The sequence below is a fragment of the Mandrillus leucophaeus genome, unplaced genomic scaffold (genome assembly GCF_000951045.1).
Source record: "Mandrillus leucophaeus isolate KB7577 unplaced genomic scaffold, Mleu.le_1.0 Scaffold658, whole genome shotgun sequence".
NCBI lineage: Eukaryota > Metazoa > Chordata > Mammalia > Primates > Cercopithecidae > Mandrillus > Mandrillus leucophaeus.
The window spans coordinates 231,279-247,147 of record NW_012107119.1 but is presented as its reverse complement, the minus strand read 5'-3'; the positions used below and the strand labels follow the sequence as shown (position 1 = coordinate 247,147).

General features: G+C 48.4%; 2 pseudogenes; one reads left to right on the top strand and one right to left on the bottom strand.

Moving 5' to 3' along the window:
* The window catches only part of LOC105554738, a 28,726-nt pseudogene extending 25,885 nt beyond the window's left edge, over nt 1–2,841 (top strand).
* A 4,943-nt stretch (nt 2,842–7,784) lies between these two features.
* Nucleotides 7,785–15,869, bottom strand: part of LOC105554737 — a 10,447-nt pseudogene continuing 2,362 nt past the window's right edge.

Below are 15,869 nucleotides of genomic sequence, written 5' to 3'. Positions count from 1 at the left end.
TCTACTAAAAGTACAAAAAGTTAGCCGGGCATGGTGGTGGGTGCCTATAGTCCCAGCTACTCAGGAGGATGAGGCAGGAGAATCACTTGAACCTAGGAGGCAGGGGTTGCAGTGAGCTGAGATCACACCATTGCACTCCAGCCTGGGTGACACAGCAAGACTCTGTTTCAAAAAAAAAAAAAAAAAAAAAAAAAAAGCTTTCCCATGCCAGAGGGCTAATGTTTTCACAGCAGATTATTATGCTACAGTGTAGTTTCATCTGGTAAAGAAAACTTTTTATGGTTTGGATCTTCTGAGAATGTCAAAGAAAAACTGTCCTTGCCATCCACACTATTACAAAACTTCAGGACCTTGAACTTTGGGTTCATAATCTCACAACTGAGAAGCGTCCCTCATCACTCTTGGAACTGTACACCCATTGAAATCCTTAAGGTAAAACTAGCCAGGAAAGTTTCTCCCCAGAAGAAGATGGCATCCTTGATGTGAACTGCTTTTTCCACGTTCACAGATTAAGACTTCTATTATCATGAAACTCTTTTCTTTGAATATTTTTTCTTGCTTACGCCTCTATAAACAATAGAAGTGAAAAGAGAGTCAGTCTGTTATGTGTACTTACTGGGTATAGTTTTATTTGTGAGGAAGTTTACAGCCAGCCCTATACATGGAAAAACTTTTACTTTGATAGATAAAAGATGAAGGCCTAATGTAGATACAAAACTTTAATGGTACATACATTGCCTCGTATTCAGTTATAAACAAAACATTGATTCACTCCTTTTAACCCACATCATGGGTTAAAAAGAACACTGCCAGGAGGTCTTCACTCTTCTAGAAGGGCATCGTTTGTTAGGTCCTTTTTCCATGGTTTAAAGTAAAAGAAGCCATGATTAGAAATGTATCCCTCATGATAGACTCTATAGCAAATTATACAGTAAAGGACACAGCAAACTTTAAATTCTCTTGTGAAAGTTATAATAGAATTGGCTGAACAAGAAGTATCTGTGCCGCTGCTGGCACTTGTGGCCTATGGAAAAATACATCAGGTGAAAATTATGGAAATTCAGTGGCAGGGGATTAACAAAGAGACTACTTATTAAGTGAGTAGACTCTTTATCTAGCTCATTCTTTGCTCTATTTGATTTTAGGAGGTTTGACTTACGGAGACCCTCGGTAAGGACCATACTCCAAACTCTTTGTACTGTCCTCCCAATAGTCATGAGAATAGTCTCCCTGGTGCACTGGATTCTCTCGAAGTTTTTATTGCTTGCATGCAGACATCTCTAGAACATCATATGGTCTCTCTTCAACCAGAATGACAAGAGCTGAAAGAAATGTGCAACCTTGAGGACACCACAACCTATCAATGAAGTGCTGAGACCGGAAACCCAAAATGATGGTAACTGAGAGTGGCGCTAAGGCCCTAAGTTTTGGCCACACTCTCACCTAAGAGAGAACCTGACCAAAAAGGGGGAATATTTTTAAACAAAATTCTGGGATGCCATTGTTTTAGACTAAGATCATCCACTAGGCCCCAGCAGACCAAACCAAGCCAAAAGGGAGTTATCTGTGCTAAGAGTTTAAGGAAACACATAGATTCTAGAACAGACCAGGTTTTGTTTTTTCTCCTGCAATAACAAACATTCCTGACAACATAGATATCCATCCCCTGAAGTTCCCATTACATCTTTTAACCAAATTCATTTCCTCTCGCCTAGAGACCATCAAGCTTCAGATAGTTATACAACAAAGGTTCCAGCCAGTTCCAGGTGAAGACACCACCCCTGGCCATCAAGGAGCTACTCTGCCTCCACTAGACAGAGCAGGGTGAGAGTTCTGTGATCGCCAACAGGTAGGGACTATGCCCCAAGCCAGCATGAAGCAGTAACAGAAGAAAGACCATTGGTCCTTCTGCCTCCCACAAAGATTTATAGGACTCACATCTCTCAGGGGGAAAATGAGGCAGGAAAATAGGGACTGGAGGCAGGGAACATAAGGCTGATTCACACTTCAGCTACAACAGCAAATATCCTCTCCATAGGGTGTACACCAAGTAAATGACTTTGTAACTTTAATTCATCCTCTTCATTACATAAAGCATATACCATGTAACCAATGGAATCCTCTAAAGGATATTTAAACTCCCAAAAATTCTGTAACGGGGCCCTTGAGCCCCCATCCTTGGGCCCTCGTCCAGACTGTAGAATGTACTTTCATTTTCAATAAATCCCTTCATTCCTTCCTGGCTTTGTTTGTCCATTTTGTCCAATTCTTTGTTCAAGACGCCAAGAACCTAGACACCCTCCGCCAGTGACACTACCTGGAGCTTCCTTCTGCACTTCTTCTTCCTCCTCTACTCAAAGACAGTCACATGGGTCTGCCGGTCCTCAGGGCAGGTGCTGAGCACATGTGTGCTGGACATGCTGGATGCTGGGCAGACGGGGTTGGGGGAGCTGTGGGCAGGACCCTCCCCAATACCCCTTCTCCACTTTCCACTTTGTCCCCCTCTTCCCTTCAAAGGGCCCTGAGGGCACTGGGGCAGTCGGACCCATCTGTGGAAGCCCCCACTGCCACCTCCTTAGACAGCAGCAGGGACCCCTCACTCTCGAGTGCCCCTCCAAGGGTGGCAAGACAACAAGCCCGGGAGACAAGAGAATCAGTGCTCCTGGCCCGAGAGGATATGGGCAGAGGGCATGGGAAGATCCCCTGGCCCGGAGCCAGAAACAAGAGTTCAGCCAGGTGTGGGACGGGTCCAGCCCCGGCATGGAGTGGACAGCCTGGAGGGCAGAGGGAACCCCGTGCCCAGGGCCTTCTCACCCACTGTGGAGACAGGCCCCCATGTGAGGTGGCAAGCGGGCTGGGTGACAGTGAAGGCCTCTTCCATCTGAGATATGAATCAGGGCTGCCGAACCAGGAGTGACCTGAGGCTCCCCCACTCCAAAAAGCTCCCCAACCCCAGACTGTACACAGCACTCCCTCTGGGATCAGCAGCCTGCAGGGGTGTCCTCAGTCACAGACCAGGGGGCCACACAGGGACCCCGAGGACGCCAGAGGCCCAGGCCTGTGGGGCTCATCCCTGAGGGGCCCCAGTGGGCTCGGTGAAGATGCTGACCATGTCTGTTTCTTTTATTCTCAGCCAAACTGGAGCGAGAGTCCTCAAGGGCATCCCCTGGCATTCGGCCATCTGTGAGGGAGACAGACCGGCCCTCCCCGGCCCAGCAGCTCAGCTCCAGGAGCCCATGTCATCAGCCCTCCTGGGACAGAAGCCTTGTCCTGTCCGGCCTGTATTGTACCAAATGTCTCAGTCACAAAGTTTTCCTATTTCTGTCCTGGAGAAATGGAGCTTTACTGGTTTGAAGGTCTTAGGGCCCATGTAGAGTGAAGCCTCCCAGAGGGCACACAAAAAATGGTTGCATTTAACATGGAGACCGCATTAAGTCTGGAAGCTGGGACATTCTCTGGTGCCCCTTAGTGTTTCCATGTAAAGGAAGTCAAATAACTTGCCATAGAGGTTTGCAACAGAGGCACCTGAACATGGAGCGGGAGGGCTATTTAACTCTCAGAGGCTGACTGAAGATGAGGCCAAGCAGGAGAGTCCTGACTCACTGAGGGCAGGGGAAATGTGTGGGGGCAGGTAGGAGAGCACTTCATAGACATACACCATGGCCTTGTGACCTGTCACAGAACCGTGCACTTAACTAGCTGTGCACATTTTCTCTCCACTCCATTTGCTACTCTCCAATCATGCAGGGAGCTTGCTACAAAATGCACATTGCTATACCACAGCCCAGGTCTTGCAATCCAAGTCTGGCAAGGATTCCTGCACATCAATGGCCTCGGTGACTTTCATGCACACCCAAGTCTGAAGGTCCATGGCTGTCCTGACTCCTGGATGTCATCACGTGACCATGAAAAAAGGAACAAGGGTCAGCAGCAGCAGGCCAGTCACAGAAAGGGAAGAAATGTGAGTGCATGGCCTTCTCGACACCCAAACCAGTCTTTCGGCACAAATGGAGACTGCAGCTCTGGCCACTGACTCAGACCAGGGACATCCCCATCCAGGTCGGTCTGCGCTGGCTCTTCTTCCTCCTGCCACCCTCTCTTTGACTGCTTGTGTCAATAAAAGGAGAAGCAGCCAGTTTTCAGAATAAAGTGTAGCTTAATTATGACATAGGAAAGACTGCAAGAAACTAGGGGAGGAGGAGGAGTTAAAAGGCTCCTGAAAATGAGAGGGGAAAGGAAGGGGCAAACATCTTGGTAAATAAAGTCTCCAACCACAGCACAGTCACTGGAATTTTTTTCTTAATTTTTATTTTCAAACTTACAGTAAACAAAGCAGTCAAACTGTCAAAAGAACAGCAATGTTACACAATGAAAAGCATACACACCAAGCCAAAATACAACAGCTCTCGGGTCTATATGTTGCAGTGGTGCTGGCACAAGAGGGAACACCCAGGAAGGTTCCAGTGCCTGCCAGGGAGCCCAGCCCCACGAAGGGCCCCGGGGCTGGAGGGAGGCCACTCACACTCCCAACACATCACCCACCTCAAAGCATTCCCTTCAGGCATCTGAAGCAGGAAAGCCCATTTGACTTCCTGTGAAGCGCTGAAAGGACAGCCAGCATCTCAGACATGCAGGTGATTTTTAATACACTGGTGGGAATGTGTTGGGGGTTCACCCAGGGGGTCCCTAAGTGGTCAGATACACTTTGTCACAATTTACACCTACATGAGGTGATTACTGGGCAACAGGAGAACAGGTTTCCTGAATTTCATAGCCAGATAGGGAGCTAAAAGGAGAGATTTCCTGAACCTAGAAACGGCAATGTCACAGTGAATAGGGGATTAACTTGGATACAAAAGTTTAGAATAATGCCCACCAGGAATGCATGTAGCTCCATCTCTCTTCCCAGTTCCAGTGTTCTCAGAGCAACAGCCACCCTTGAATCCATAAGGAGACAGGAAGGGGCCCAGGGGGACGTGGGGAGGCAAGGTTTGGCCAAACCACAGCAGCTACCAGAAAGGCCCAAGGCCCTCACACCTGCCTTCCACACTCTTCAGAGGACACCCCTGTAAACCGGGGTGACCCAAGGTGGCAAGCCTTCAAGAAAGACGCTACCCGGCTTCCAATCCTGCAGGCCAACTTCAGTCAACTCTCTTTTTCATTAGATTTGTTCCTGATTAAAAGAGAGCTCTTGCCCCCAAAAGAGATTTTTATAGCACTGTCACACAAACAGCAGAACTCGGTCATGTAGAGCCTCTTCTGAAAATCTGGGCCCATCCTATTTCTCTGATAATTCTTGTTTTAAAGCATGCTTCCTCTTGAATTCTTTAAATGCAGAAAAACAACAGAAAATGAACTGATGTCATGAGTACCCTAAGGCTTCTGCCGCACGTGATGGTTCTGCTGGGTATGATCATCGTATCCTGTGTTCTGGTGTTTTCTCCACTGAGCAGTGAGTTCTGTCACTGCCCCCTCCCCAGCCTAACCAGCTAAAGAGCTGGACATGGTCCCCACCAGCTTCCCTGTGCCTGTGAGCTAAGAATAATTTTCACATTGTTAAATAGTTTTTAAAAATCGAAGTTTCTTGACACTGAACATTATACGCAATTCAGATTTCTGTGTCTAAGAGTTGTACCAGACACAGCCATACTTCTGTAGTTTATGGCAGAGACCATACAGCCCCCAGAGCTGACAGTGTTCGCTACCTGGCTGTCTATGAAAACATCTGTCCACCCCCGAAACAGGGGATCCCATTCTCTGCAGGACTGAAGAGCCCTCAGTTCAGATGCAGACAGGGCTCCCAGACAAGCACAGCTTGAGACATGGTTGTTTCATAAATTATATTAAGTATTTTTCCTCCTCCTTGTCCCTAGTTTGCAATTTCACAGTGGACAAATGGACAAACCACCATGTTTGAATTTGAATACATAGATACATGCAAGATATCTTACAAAGAACAACGCACATCCTTCTGCTTCCTCTTTCGGCTCTGCTGACAAGTTTGGTCATGATGTCATTGTACCCCCACTATGCCTGAAAGTACACCAAATGTAAAGCAGAGGCAGACACCACAAGATGCAGGCTCCACCCGAGGCCACTCTAGCTTTGCAACCAACACACTGGCCACCAGGCAGCAGCAGCCAGGCAGTGGGACAGAAAGCCGAGAAGGAAAATACGAGAGGAGGATCGCTCAGACACCAGCAACGCTGCATTTTCTCCAGACTGAGATGACAGAGACACGTTGTGAGTTGAAGCCCGACTCCTTTACTGCGCCCACTGCCAGCCACCAGCAGACACCAAGGTGGCCAGAGGGGAGCCAGGTGCACAGGGCAGAGGAAACATAAGCAGCACCAATTTAAAAGCAAGACTCGCTCTCAGGACTAAAGGAGAAGCTATCTAAATTTCAGTATCAACAGTAATTCACTCACTTCGCTAGTGTTACATGTATGAAGTTCACCTCTGTGCAAAAAGAGAGGAAAGGGGCAGTGATGAGAAAATGCCTTTTTAGGCCGGGAGCGATGGCTCACACTTGTAATCCCAGCACTTTGGGAGGCCGAGGTGCACCTGAGGTCAGGAGCTCGAGACCAGCCTGGCCAACGTGGTGAAACACCGTCTCTACTAAAAATACAAAAATTGGCCAGGTACCTGTGATCCCAGCTACTCAGGAGGCTGAGGCAGGAGAGAATCACTTGAACCCAGGAGGCGGAGGTTACACCGAGCCGAGATCGTGCCACTGCACTCCAGCCTGGGCAACAAGAATGAAACTCCATCTCGAAAAACAAAAAAAGAAAGAAAGAAAATGCCTGTTTCTAGAAATCTGTGAGAAGCTTCCACCTGCAGCTTGATGCTAAGTTACCTGCGGAGCAGACACACTTGGAAACCCAATGTAGCGTCCTCAGTTGCAGAGCTCTGGGGGCTGCTTCGCAGCCGCTGAGAAAACCGAGGCGAAGAGTTCCATACTCTCCGTATTTAACACTAAAAGTCATGAACAAGGTCCTCTGTCCCGCACACTGCATCTCTGTCTTCAACTTACTTCTTAAAGAACCCATAATCTTACAGCACACAGGGGCCTTTCCATACCCAGTGCTAGGGAATGCCAGGCAGAGGTCACTCCATGCTGTGAGGCTCCCATTGCCCACCCCCGCTCCTCTGCCATATTATGAGGAGCACAGAAGATGTCCTGGTGATGGGTGCACATTGCTCCTCCCACCTAGAGCACAACCCTCACCTGATCCATCTTCAGTGCAGTTCATGGAGCCTCCCCATCCATGTGGTCTATCCTGACCCCATGGGTCCCAGGTCCAGAGGGGCCACATCTACATGAGAGACAATGTCACCAGGCCGGGAGGTGTGGGGTGGATGGGGGTATCACTTGGTGAGGCTTGCCAATGTGTTGCCTGAATTTTTTCTGACCAGCTGCAGATAAGTCTACTCTATTCCAGGAACTGTGATCGAACAGCAAGTACCTGCAGAGGCAGAGAGAGGGAGGATGCCCACATCTAATTCCTAAGACGGGAGAGCCAGAACAACCTGCCCTACACAAGAGCACGCATGCTCTGCAGTCTGCACAGGTCTGCCAGGCCTGATTTCATGGCCGGAAGGTTTTGGCTTTTCAGTCCCCAAGGAGGAACAAGTGTGTAGCTGGCTGGTGGCACTGGCCCTGCCCATCACCACAGCTTGACCACCACCCCCACCTGCCACAACGTCACCCATTGCCTCACCCGACCTCACACAGCCTCTCCCCCACCCGTGACAGCCCTGCCCTTGTGTGGGGCCTGCTGTTGTCAAGGATCACGGGGGTCCAGTCCACATCCACCTTGTTGCCCTGAAGGCTGTCCAGTATACCACAGAGCCTTCCAGATGAAACCTCTCAAGAGGGCGTCCATGTTGCTCTGAATGTGAAGTGCAAAGGCCTCAGGGAGTTCCTGACAGCTGGGGTCCCCTTGATCCCTGGAGGGTCAACGGGTTTCTGTGCCATGAAAGAATGAAACTGGGAAAGAAGAGAGGAGCTGATAAAAAAACTGATGTGTCCAGGTCATGTGGTTAAAAACACAACTGCCTGGGTGTTCTCTGCATTAAGGGAACACCGCCAGAGAGGGCCTTCAGTCAGGCACCTTCTCTCCCTCCTGCGAGCTGGTCAGGGCTGGCATCCTATCCAGAGCAGGCCCTCATACTTCAGCAAATGAAGGTCTACACCTTCGAGCAGTTCTACGCTCACATGTGGGTTGGTCTCAGCTATACCAGAGGGGAAGCAGCACTGCCACCACGGGGCCTCCCCTGCCCCAGGACCTTCCTCCCACCCCACAGGACACACCCTTTGCTGTCCAGCAAGTGTTTGATGCTGGCCTTGGTGATAATGGCATCGTTGTGCTGCGGGATAAAGCTGGTGTGGTGGCCGCTCTCTAAGGTCCTTTGATGGTTAATGTCAGCAAATAAGGAAAACGTAGTGCAGGAGAAAGGAGAGGGAGCGCAGTGGACTCAATGCTGTCACTCATCACCGTCAGCAACCAGGGAACCCGGGCAGGGAGGGGAGGCCTGTCAATCCCCAGGGACTCAGGCTGATGCACAGAAGTCTACAGGGATAAGGAGAGCCTGGTCACCCCACTTGGCTCTCACCCAGGTCCAGCTGCTACCTGGAACCGTATCTAGTGGGAGTGGTGGCTGCAGTCAGCAGCGGGGATCCTGGAACATCCCAGCCTTTCATTCTTTCTACAACCCCAAGGCAAGAAGAATGGACACTGAGCTTTCCAGATGGAAACTCCCTTCTCCCATAGGCCAGGAGTTGAGATGGGCTCCTCCAATAGGAGGGAGCATCTGTGGCCCCTCATGGAGCAGCCTCTCCTAGCAGAGCCACGGGCAGCCAGGTGGGAAGCTGGTCAGTGGCAGGAGCTCTGCTGGGCGCCCTGCAGGGCAGACAGGGGCCCATCGCTGGCTCTCCGCCAGAGGCCCCGACACCCACACCACTAAGCACCTCTTACTTGTTGTTATTGAGACTGTCCATGGGCTGCTGGGACTGTCCATTCATCCTGCTCTCTTTGCTATAACAAACGACAGCAGAATTCAGCATCATTCAAAATCATCAGACACAGAGACACAAGGCTCTCGTGATACCAACACTTATCCAGGCCCGACCATGCAGACACTGTACTGGGGTGCACTTTATGTTTCAGGTAGAAATCAACCCACATTTTGTGAGGATACCAAGGCAGAGCACACCTGGGTCCCCGAGTCACCTGGCCTGGCCCCTGGCCCTCCCAAGGTGGGTCCTGAATGGGCTTGGTGATGGGAGTTGGATCTGGGACAAACGTGAGTTTGGTTTGTGACACAGAGATGGTGAGGGCACTCTTCCTCACACATGTAAAGGGTTTGTTTGAAAAGCGTAAGTCAAATCCATTCCACAACCTAGACAGCTGCTTCCTCAAAAGGGGCAAAGATTGCTGCTCATTATTTCATGACCAGCACCTCTCCTGGTGAGATGGGGGAGACACGGGTACTGGGAATAGGAAGTCCCAGGCGTTATTTACTGTGTTTTCCCATGGTTGTGGTAGGCTGAAAACAAGATCTTTGTGACCCTGACCTTAGCAACAGTACTATCACCTCCCTCGGTACATGACATCATGGTCAGGCTAACAACACGGAGCTCTGACTCTGGTGATCTTGTTTTATTCAAGAGGTCATCTGTGTGCCACAAGACAGGTGGGACAGCCATGAGAAAGGACACCAGGAAGAGGCCGATAACTAACCAAAGGCAACATGCTTTCCACAGTGCTGGCACTGGGATGGTGGCCCTCTAAAAAACAACATCCTCCAAATCATAACATCCACGTCTCAACCCTCAGAACCTGAGACTGGGACCTCATTTGTGAAAAGTCTTTGCAGCTGGAATCAAGGTAAGGATGTCGAGATGAGATACTCCTGGAATGATCTGCCTGGGCCCCAAATCCAATGACCACTGTTTCTGACAGAGAAGCAGAGGGAGATTGGACACACACTCAGAGGAGCCGGCCCTGTGACCAGGAAGCCAGGGAAGGGGACATGGCCACAGAAGGTATATATAGAACCACCAGCAGCTGGAGGCGGTGAGGAATGGAATCCCCCTAGACCCTTTGTAGGAAGTGGGGCCCTGCCAACCCCTTGATTTCAGATTTCCGACCTCTAGAACTGTGAGAAAATTAATTTCTACGGTTCTAAGCTTCCAAGTTTTTGGTCGTTTGTCACAGATCTGTAGGAAACTCATACGTGTCTCACACATTAGTGAGCAGCATGGTATTCTGGAGGCTTAAATTCCAAGGGCCCCATGATATTACAGATCTGAAAAGGAAAATGCAATCTACAACTGCAAAAGCAACGATGTCTGTCTGTATTTCAACACCTGTTCCACCAATTAAAGTGCTGACTTCTCGCTGTGATCCCACCTGACTTTGCCAGTTTGAAAGTGGATCAAAAATTGTTAGAGAAATATTCAAAGCAAAATCAGTATATCTGGCAAAAACAACTCATTAAAGTGTGTCTTATCTTAAGATCAGGATAAATAGGTTTTTGGAAGGTGGGGTTTATATTAATATCAACAGTCATCTTATCACAGGAGCTCCGAGCGGGGTTCCTGTCCTGACCACAGCCCCTCCAGACACAGAACAGGCCAACACTCCCACCTAGACCTGGAGGCCATGAAAGGGGCCATGTCCAGCTCCAGGGGAAAGAACATGTATGTGGCGATCTTCCGTCACAGCTTGGCTGAGTGTTCAAATCACTGCAGAAACAGGAAAAAGGCAGAGAAGAGGAAAGAAGAACAGAAATGTCACTGGAGGCTTCAGGGGCTTCCTTCAATAACATGTGTCTGTGTATCTCATTGTATTTTATGGAATTGCCTTTTAGCTACATCTAGAATTACAGATTCAATAACAATGATAACCCATACAAGTCCTCTTTTACAGGGTTCCAGTCAAGGCTTCAAATGATGGAATTGTTCCGTGATAACACCAAGGGTACAAAAAGTAATTTCACAGCAAACCCAGCAAAGCATAGACAAGCAAAGATCCACGACCCGTAGCAGAATAAATAAACAATTTGTTTCTTTCACCAGACAGAAGACAGTCTTTTGCCTAGATCAGGAGTCACGCATTCCAGGCAGTGAGCTAGGAATGGGTGCTTTCCACATTTAAAGAGTTGTAAAATGAAACAAAGAACATGCAACAGAGATTGTGTGATCGCATGTGGCCCGTGGAGCCTGGTTATCTTCACAGTCTGGGCCTTTAGAGAAAGAGCTTGCCAACTCCTGGACTGGATCTGAATGCTGAGGGCCTTCGTTCTAAAATAAAAGAACAACGTAAAATCTGAGGTGGGAGTAGCTGGAGGAATTTGGGTAGAAGTAATAAAAACGTCACAACCACTCCCCTCCCCTAGAAGAGTAGCTCACATCCTACTTTCACTGTAAGACCACTGCTTTTGTTTACCACAGCACAGAGAGAAGGACAATTCACTCACACCCTCTTGTTTCCTCTGTGTTCTTGCTGACTTGCTGCAATTATAAAAAATGTTGGCCAGGCGTGGTGGCTCACGCCTGTAATCCCAGCACTTTGGGAGGCCGAGGCGGGCAGATCACCAGAAGTCAGGAGTTCAAGACCAGCCTGGCCAACATGGCGAAACCCCATCTCTAATAAAACAAAAATTAGCCAGGCATGGTGGTGCACGTCTGCAATTCCAGCTACTCAGGAGGCTGAGGCAGAAAAATCGCTTGAACTCAGGAGGCAAAGGTTGCAGTGAGCCGGATCGCGCCACTGTACTCCAGCATGGGTGAAAGAGTGAGACTGTGTCTTAAAAAACAACAACAAACAAAAAAAAAAACTCTGCACATCATACCAAACCAAGAGGCTGCAAGTTGTACTATGGGCTAAAAATCGAGTCTGCCACTAGAGTTGGCTTTCTGGAAAACCAACTATTTTGAGATAGAACAGGCTACGATGGGCAGTTTCTTCATGTTGAGCTGATCCGTGGACTCCTGGTAGTTATGGCAATCACTGTGCTTGATCTTGGCACTGCTGCCCAAGTACTCTGGTCTGGTGAATCTACAAGGTGTTTTAAAAAGATAGGAGTGGTAAGGGAGATGTGAGAGACAGGAAAAAGTGAGGAAAGGGGTATTTTATCTCTTTCAATAGGTTGATTTTTCCTACCAAAAACACCCATATACAACTATGAATGGTTACAATTTCACAACGAAAAAAAGAGAAAATGTTTCCACCTTTGCTGCCTATCTGTTTAGAGAATATTGATCATAAATGTTTTGTTTCAGGGAAAGAGCTGGGGAAATGATAATAAAGTTCTAAGTACCACATGACCCAGCAGTCAAATTTGAGCCAGAAAAATGAAAACTAATGTTCACACAAAAACTGTCCACAAATGTGTACCAGTGTTACTCATAATCATCACAGAACTGGAAACAACCTCATTTCTTCCCATGGATGAATAAAGAAACTGTGGAACATCTGTACCATGGAACACAAGTCAGCAGCGAAAAGGAAGAAACTACTAACCGTAGCCGCACCCTGGATGCATCCTCAGAGAGTTATTATGAGCAAGAAAAGCCAACCCAAAGGGCTCCCTGTTGTATGATTCAGTTGACATGACATTCTGGAAATGTCAGGTTTATGGAAATGGAGAAGGAGTCCCCGATGGCTGGGGTTACAGAGCGAGTGGTGAGGAAGGAGGTGATGAAGATGCTGGGTACTTTCTGCATGAATGTCTCTGTATCCTGGCTAGGGCGCCGCACCACAGCACTGCAGGATGTCACCATCAGGGAACCAGGACAAGGGGCAGCAGATTGCTTCTTACAACTGTATGTGAATCTATAATGATCTCAACATGAGCAGTTTAATGTAGAGAGACGAGAGGTCTGGGAAAGGTAATTTCCTGACGGTGCAGAGGCAAGAAGTAGGAGGGCTATGTTAGAAGTGCATCTGGCACAGGTGGCAGCTGCCACCAACAAAACCCACGGAACAGATGATTCAATAAAGCACACACCAAATTTTAAAGCTGAAACACTAGCAAAAATCTCAATCTTTTCACAGCCAGGTATGGAAAGCCTTTGTTTACGGTTTGGAAATTCTGCCATCTCACCTAGGGCAAGATGAAAAGACCCCCGGGCAAAGTGGCACCTGTTTCCTTGCTAGCTTTGGGATCTGTTCTCCACAAGACTCAAAAGGAGCCTTTGCTTGTAATACAAAGTGGGGAAGGGCGCACTCTCCCTCTCCTCCACCTTCCCAGGAGCCAGCACCATGCCAGGTCTCTCCTAACAACACAGGCTTCCTACACATTGTAGTTTGTGAAGTGCGGTTTCTCCTTCATGGCCCACTGTTTTAGCAATTTTTTTTTTTTTTTTTTTTTTTTTTTTTGAGACGGAGTCTCACTCTGTTGCCCAGGCTGCCATGCAGTGGCACAGTCTCGGCTCACTGCAACCCCCGCCTCCCAGGTTCAAGTGATTCTCCTGCCTCAGCCTCCCGAGTAGCTGGGATTACAGGTGCCTGCCACCACACCTGGCTAACTTTTTGTATTTTTAGTAGAAGCAGGGTTTCGCCATGTTAGCCAGGCTTGTCTCGAACTCCTGACCTCGTGATCCACCCGCCTCGGCCTCCCAAAGTGCTGGGATTACAGGAGTGAGCCACCGTGCCTGGCCAACACTTTCACTTTATTGGAATTTATGACGAAGTTTAATTTAGTTGCAAAGGCCTTCTTTAAGAAGGTTTTGGTTTCCATCGTTTATCTACTAGTTTTCTGAATTTAGAACGTGATACCCCATTTTATTATGTGGACTTAGTGTTACAAAGTTGATGCTTTCAAAATTCTAAACATGCAAACTTTTGGCAGGGCACAGTGGCTCATGTCTGTAATACCAGCATTTTGGGAGGCTATGTTGAAAGGATCACTTGAGCTCAGAAGTTCAAGGCCAGCCTGAGCAATGTGGCAAGACTCTGTCTCAATCAAAAAAAAAGAAAAATTTTTTTAATCACAAAATTATCTGGGCATGGTGGCACGCACCTGTGGTCCCAACTACTGGGGAGTCTGAGGCAAGAGGACGGTGTGAGCCCAAGAGATTGAGGCTGCAGTGAGCTATGATCATGCCACTGCACTCCAGCCTGTGCAACAGAGCAAGACCCTATCTCAAAAATAAAATAAACATGCAACTTTGGTCCTATTGACTATGCAGCCAGACAGAAACCAAAAGCTTATACCTCTTCTAAGGAATACTTCCACTCAACAAGGACTCTTCTGTATTACCTTTAATTAATGCAAATAAAACAAGGACTATAAAACACTAGACAAAGTTTAGGAAGGTTTTCTGCTCCTTTTACAATTGTATGCTACGGCTACTTAAATACATTAAAAAAAAAAAAAAACGCTTCCTAAATCTTATTACTTATCCCAAATAAAGCAGTAAATGAACAATTTCAAAAATGGCCCTAAGCACAGAACATCACAACTAAGTTTTAATCATGTGTAGGGAAGGCTGTGGACCACAGGGAGAGAGCTGGACGTTTCTCAGCTCACACTCCAGGGTCGGTGTTTACTACAAAGGCTAAAGGAGCATCCAGTTTGGCTCTCAACTCATTTACATGAGGAGGTTGGAATATCAGCTGCTGACAGCAACATCCGGCACTGTGCAAAACTGGCCAAAACAGAAGACAAACCAGCCAACCCAGGCTAGTGCTGCATCTTTGCTCAGGCTCTGTCCTGGGCATGTAAAAGAAAAGCCCTCTTTTGGTTCTGATCAAGTACAGCCTTCCCGCCAGGAAGACGAGCCCCTTCCACATGGGTGCAGGCAGGCTTCTCACTTTCAAGGCAGTCCATGATTGTGGTGGTTCCCAGACACGTGGCTTTCCTTGTTCACCATGCTGCCCTTGCTCCCTGGGCTCAGGGGCCAGAATGGGGTGGAACAGCTGGGCAGATCCAAGCTGATGTCCCAGAAGGGATCTATGGTAGTGGAGACACTGTTGGAAGCAAAGAGAGGGAACAATGCCCGTGAGGACTGATGCCCTCCCAGCTCCAGAGGCATCCTGGGGAGGAGGCTGCACCCACACCCCTTCCCCATGGTGCCCTTTGTCTCAGGGACACTTGGGACTTGGGATCAAGAGCAGCAGTGCTCATACCCGACCTGTCTTGGCTCCCAAGGTGGCCCTGGGGAGGGATGTGTGTGAACCCTGAAGCCAAGGGCTGCTCCTCAAGCAAGGGCTTCCCAGCCTGGAGACCATCATAGTCACTAAAGGGCTTTGGAAGAGGATAAACTCATGGGCCCCATCAGAGGCTCTGAATCCACCGGTCTATTTTACAGCTGCATCTGGAACCTGGGGCCTGCGATCTAGGTGACACTGGAGACTTCCTTGCACACTTCACAGAGAGTGTGCCCCAGCCAGGCTGGATTTTTCTTTTTTTTTTTTTTTTGACAGAGTCTCGCTCCATCACCCAGGCTGGAGTGCAGTGGTGCCATCTTGACTCACTGCAACCTCCGCCTCCTGGGTACAAGTGATTCTTCTGCCTCAGCCTCCTGAGTAGCTGGGATTACAGGTGCCTGCCACCACGCCCAGCTAATTTTTTGTATTTTTAGTAAAGACAGGGTTTCACCATGTTGGCCAAGCTAGTCTTGAACTCCTGACCTCAAGTGATAGGCCTGCCTCGGCCTCCCAAAGTGCTGGGATTACAGGCGTGAACCACTGCGTCCAGCCCCCAGCTGGACTTTTTTTTATATATATATATATACTTTAAGTTCTAGGGTACATGTGCACAATGTGCAGGTTTGTTATATGTATACATGTGCCATGTTAGTGTGCTGCACCCATTAACTCACCATTCACATTAGGTATATCTCCTAATGCTATCCC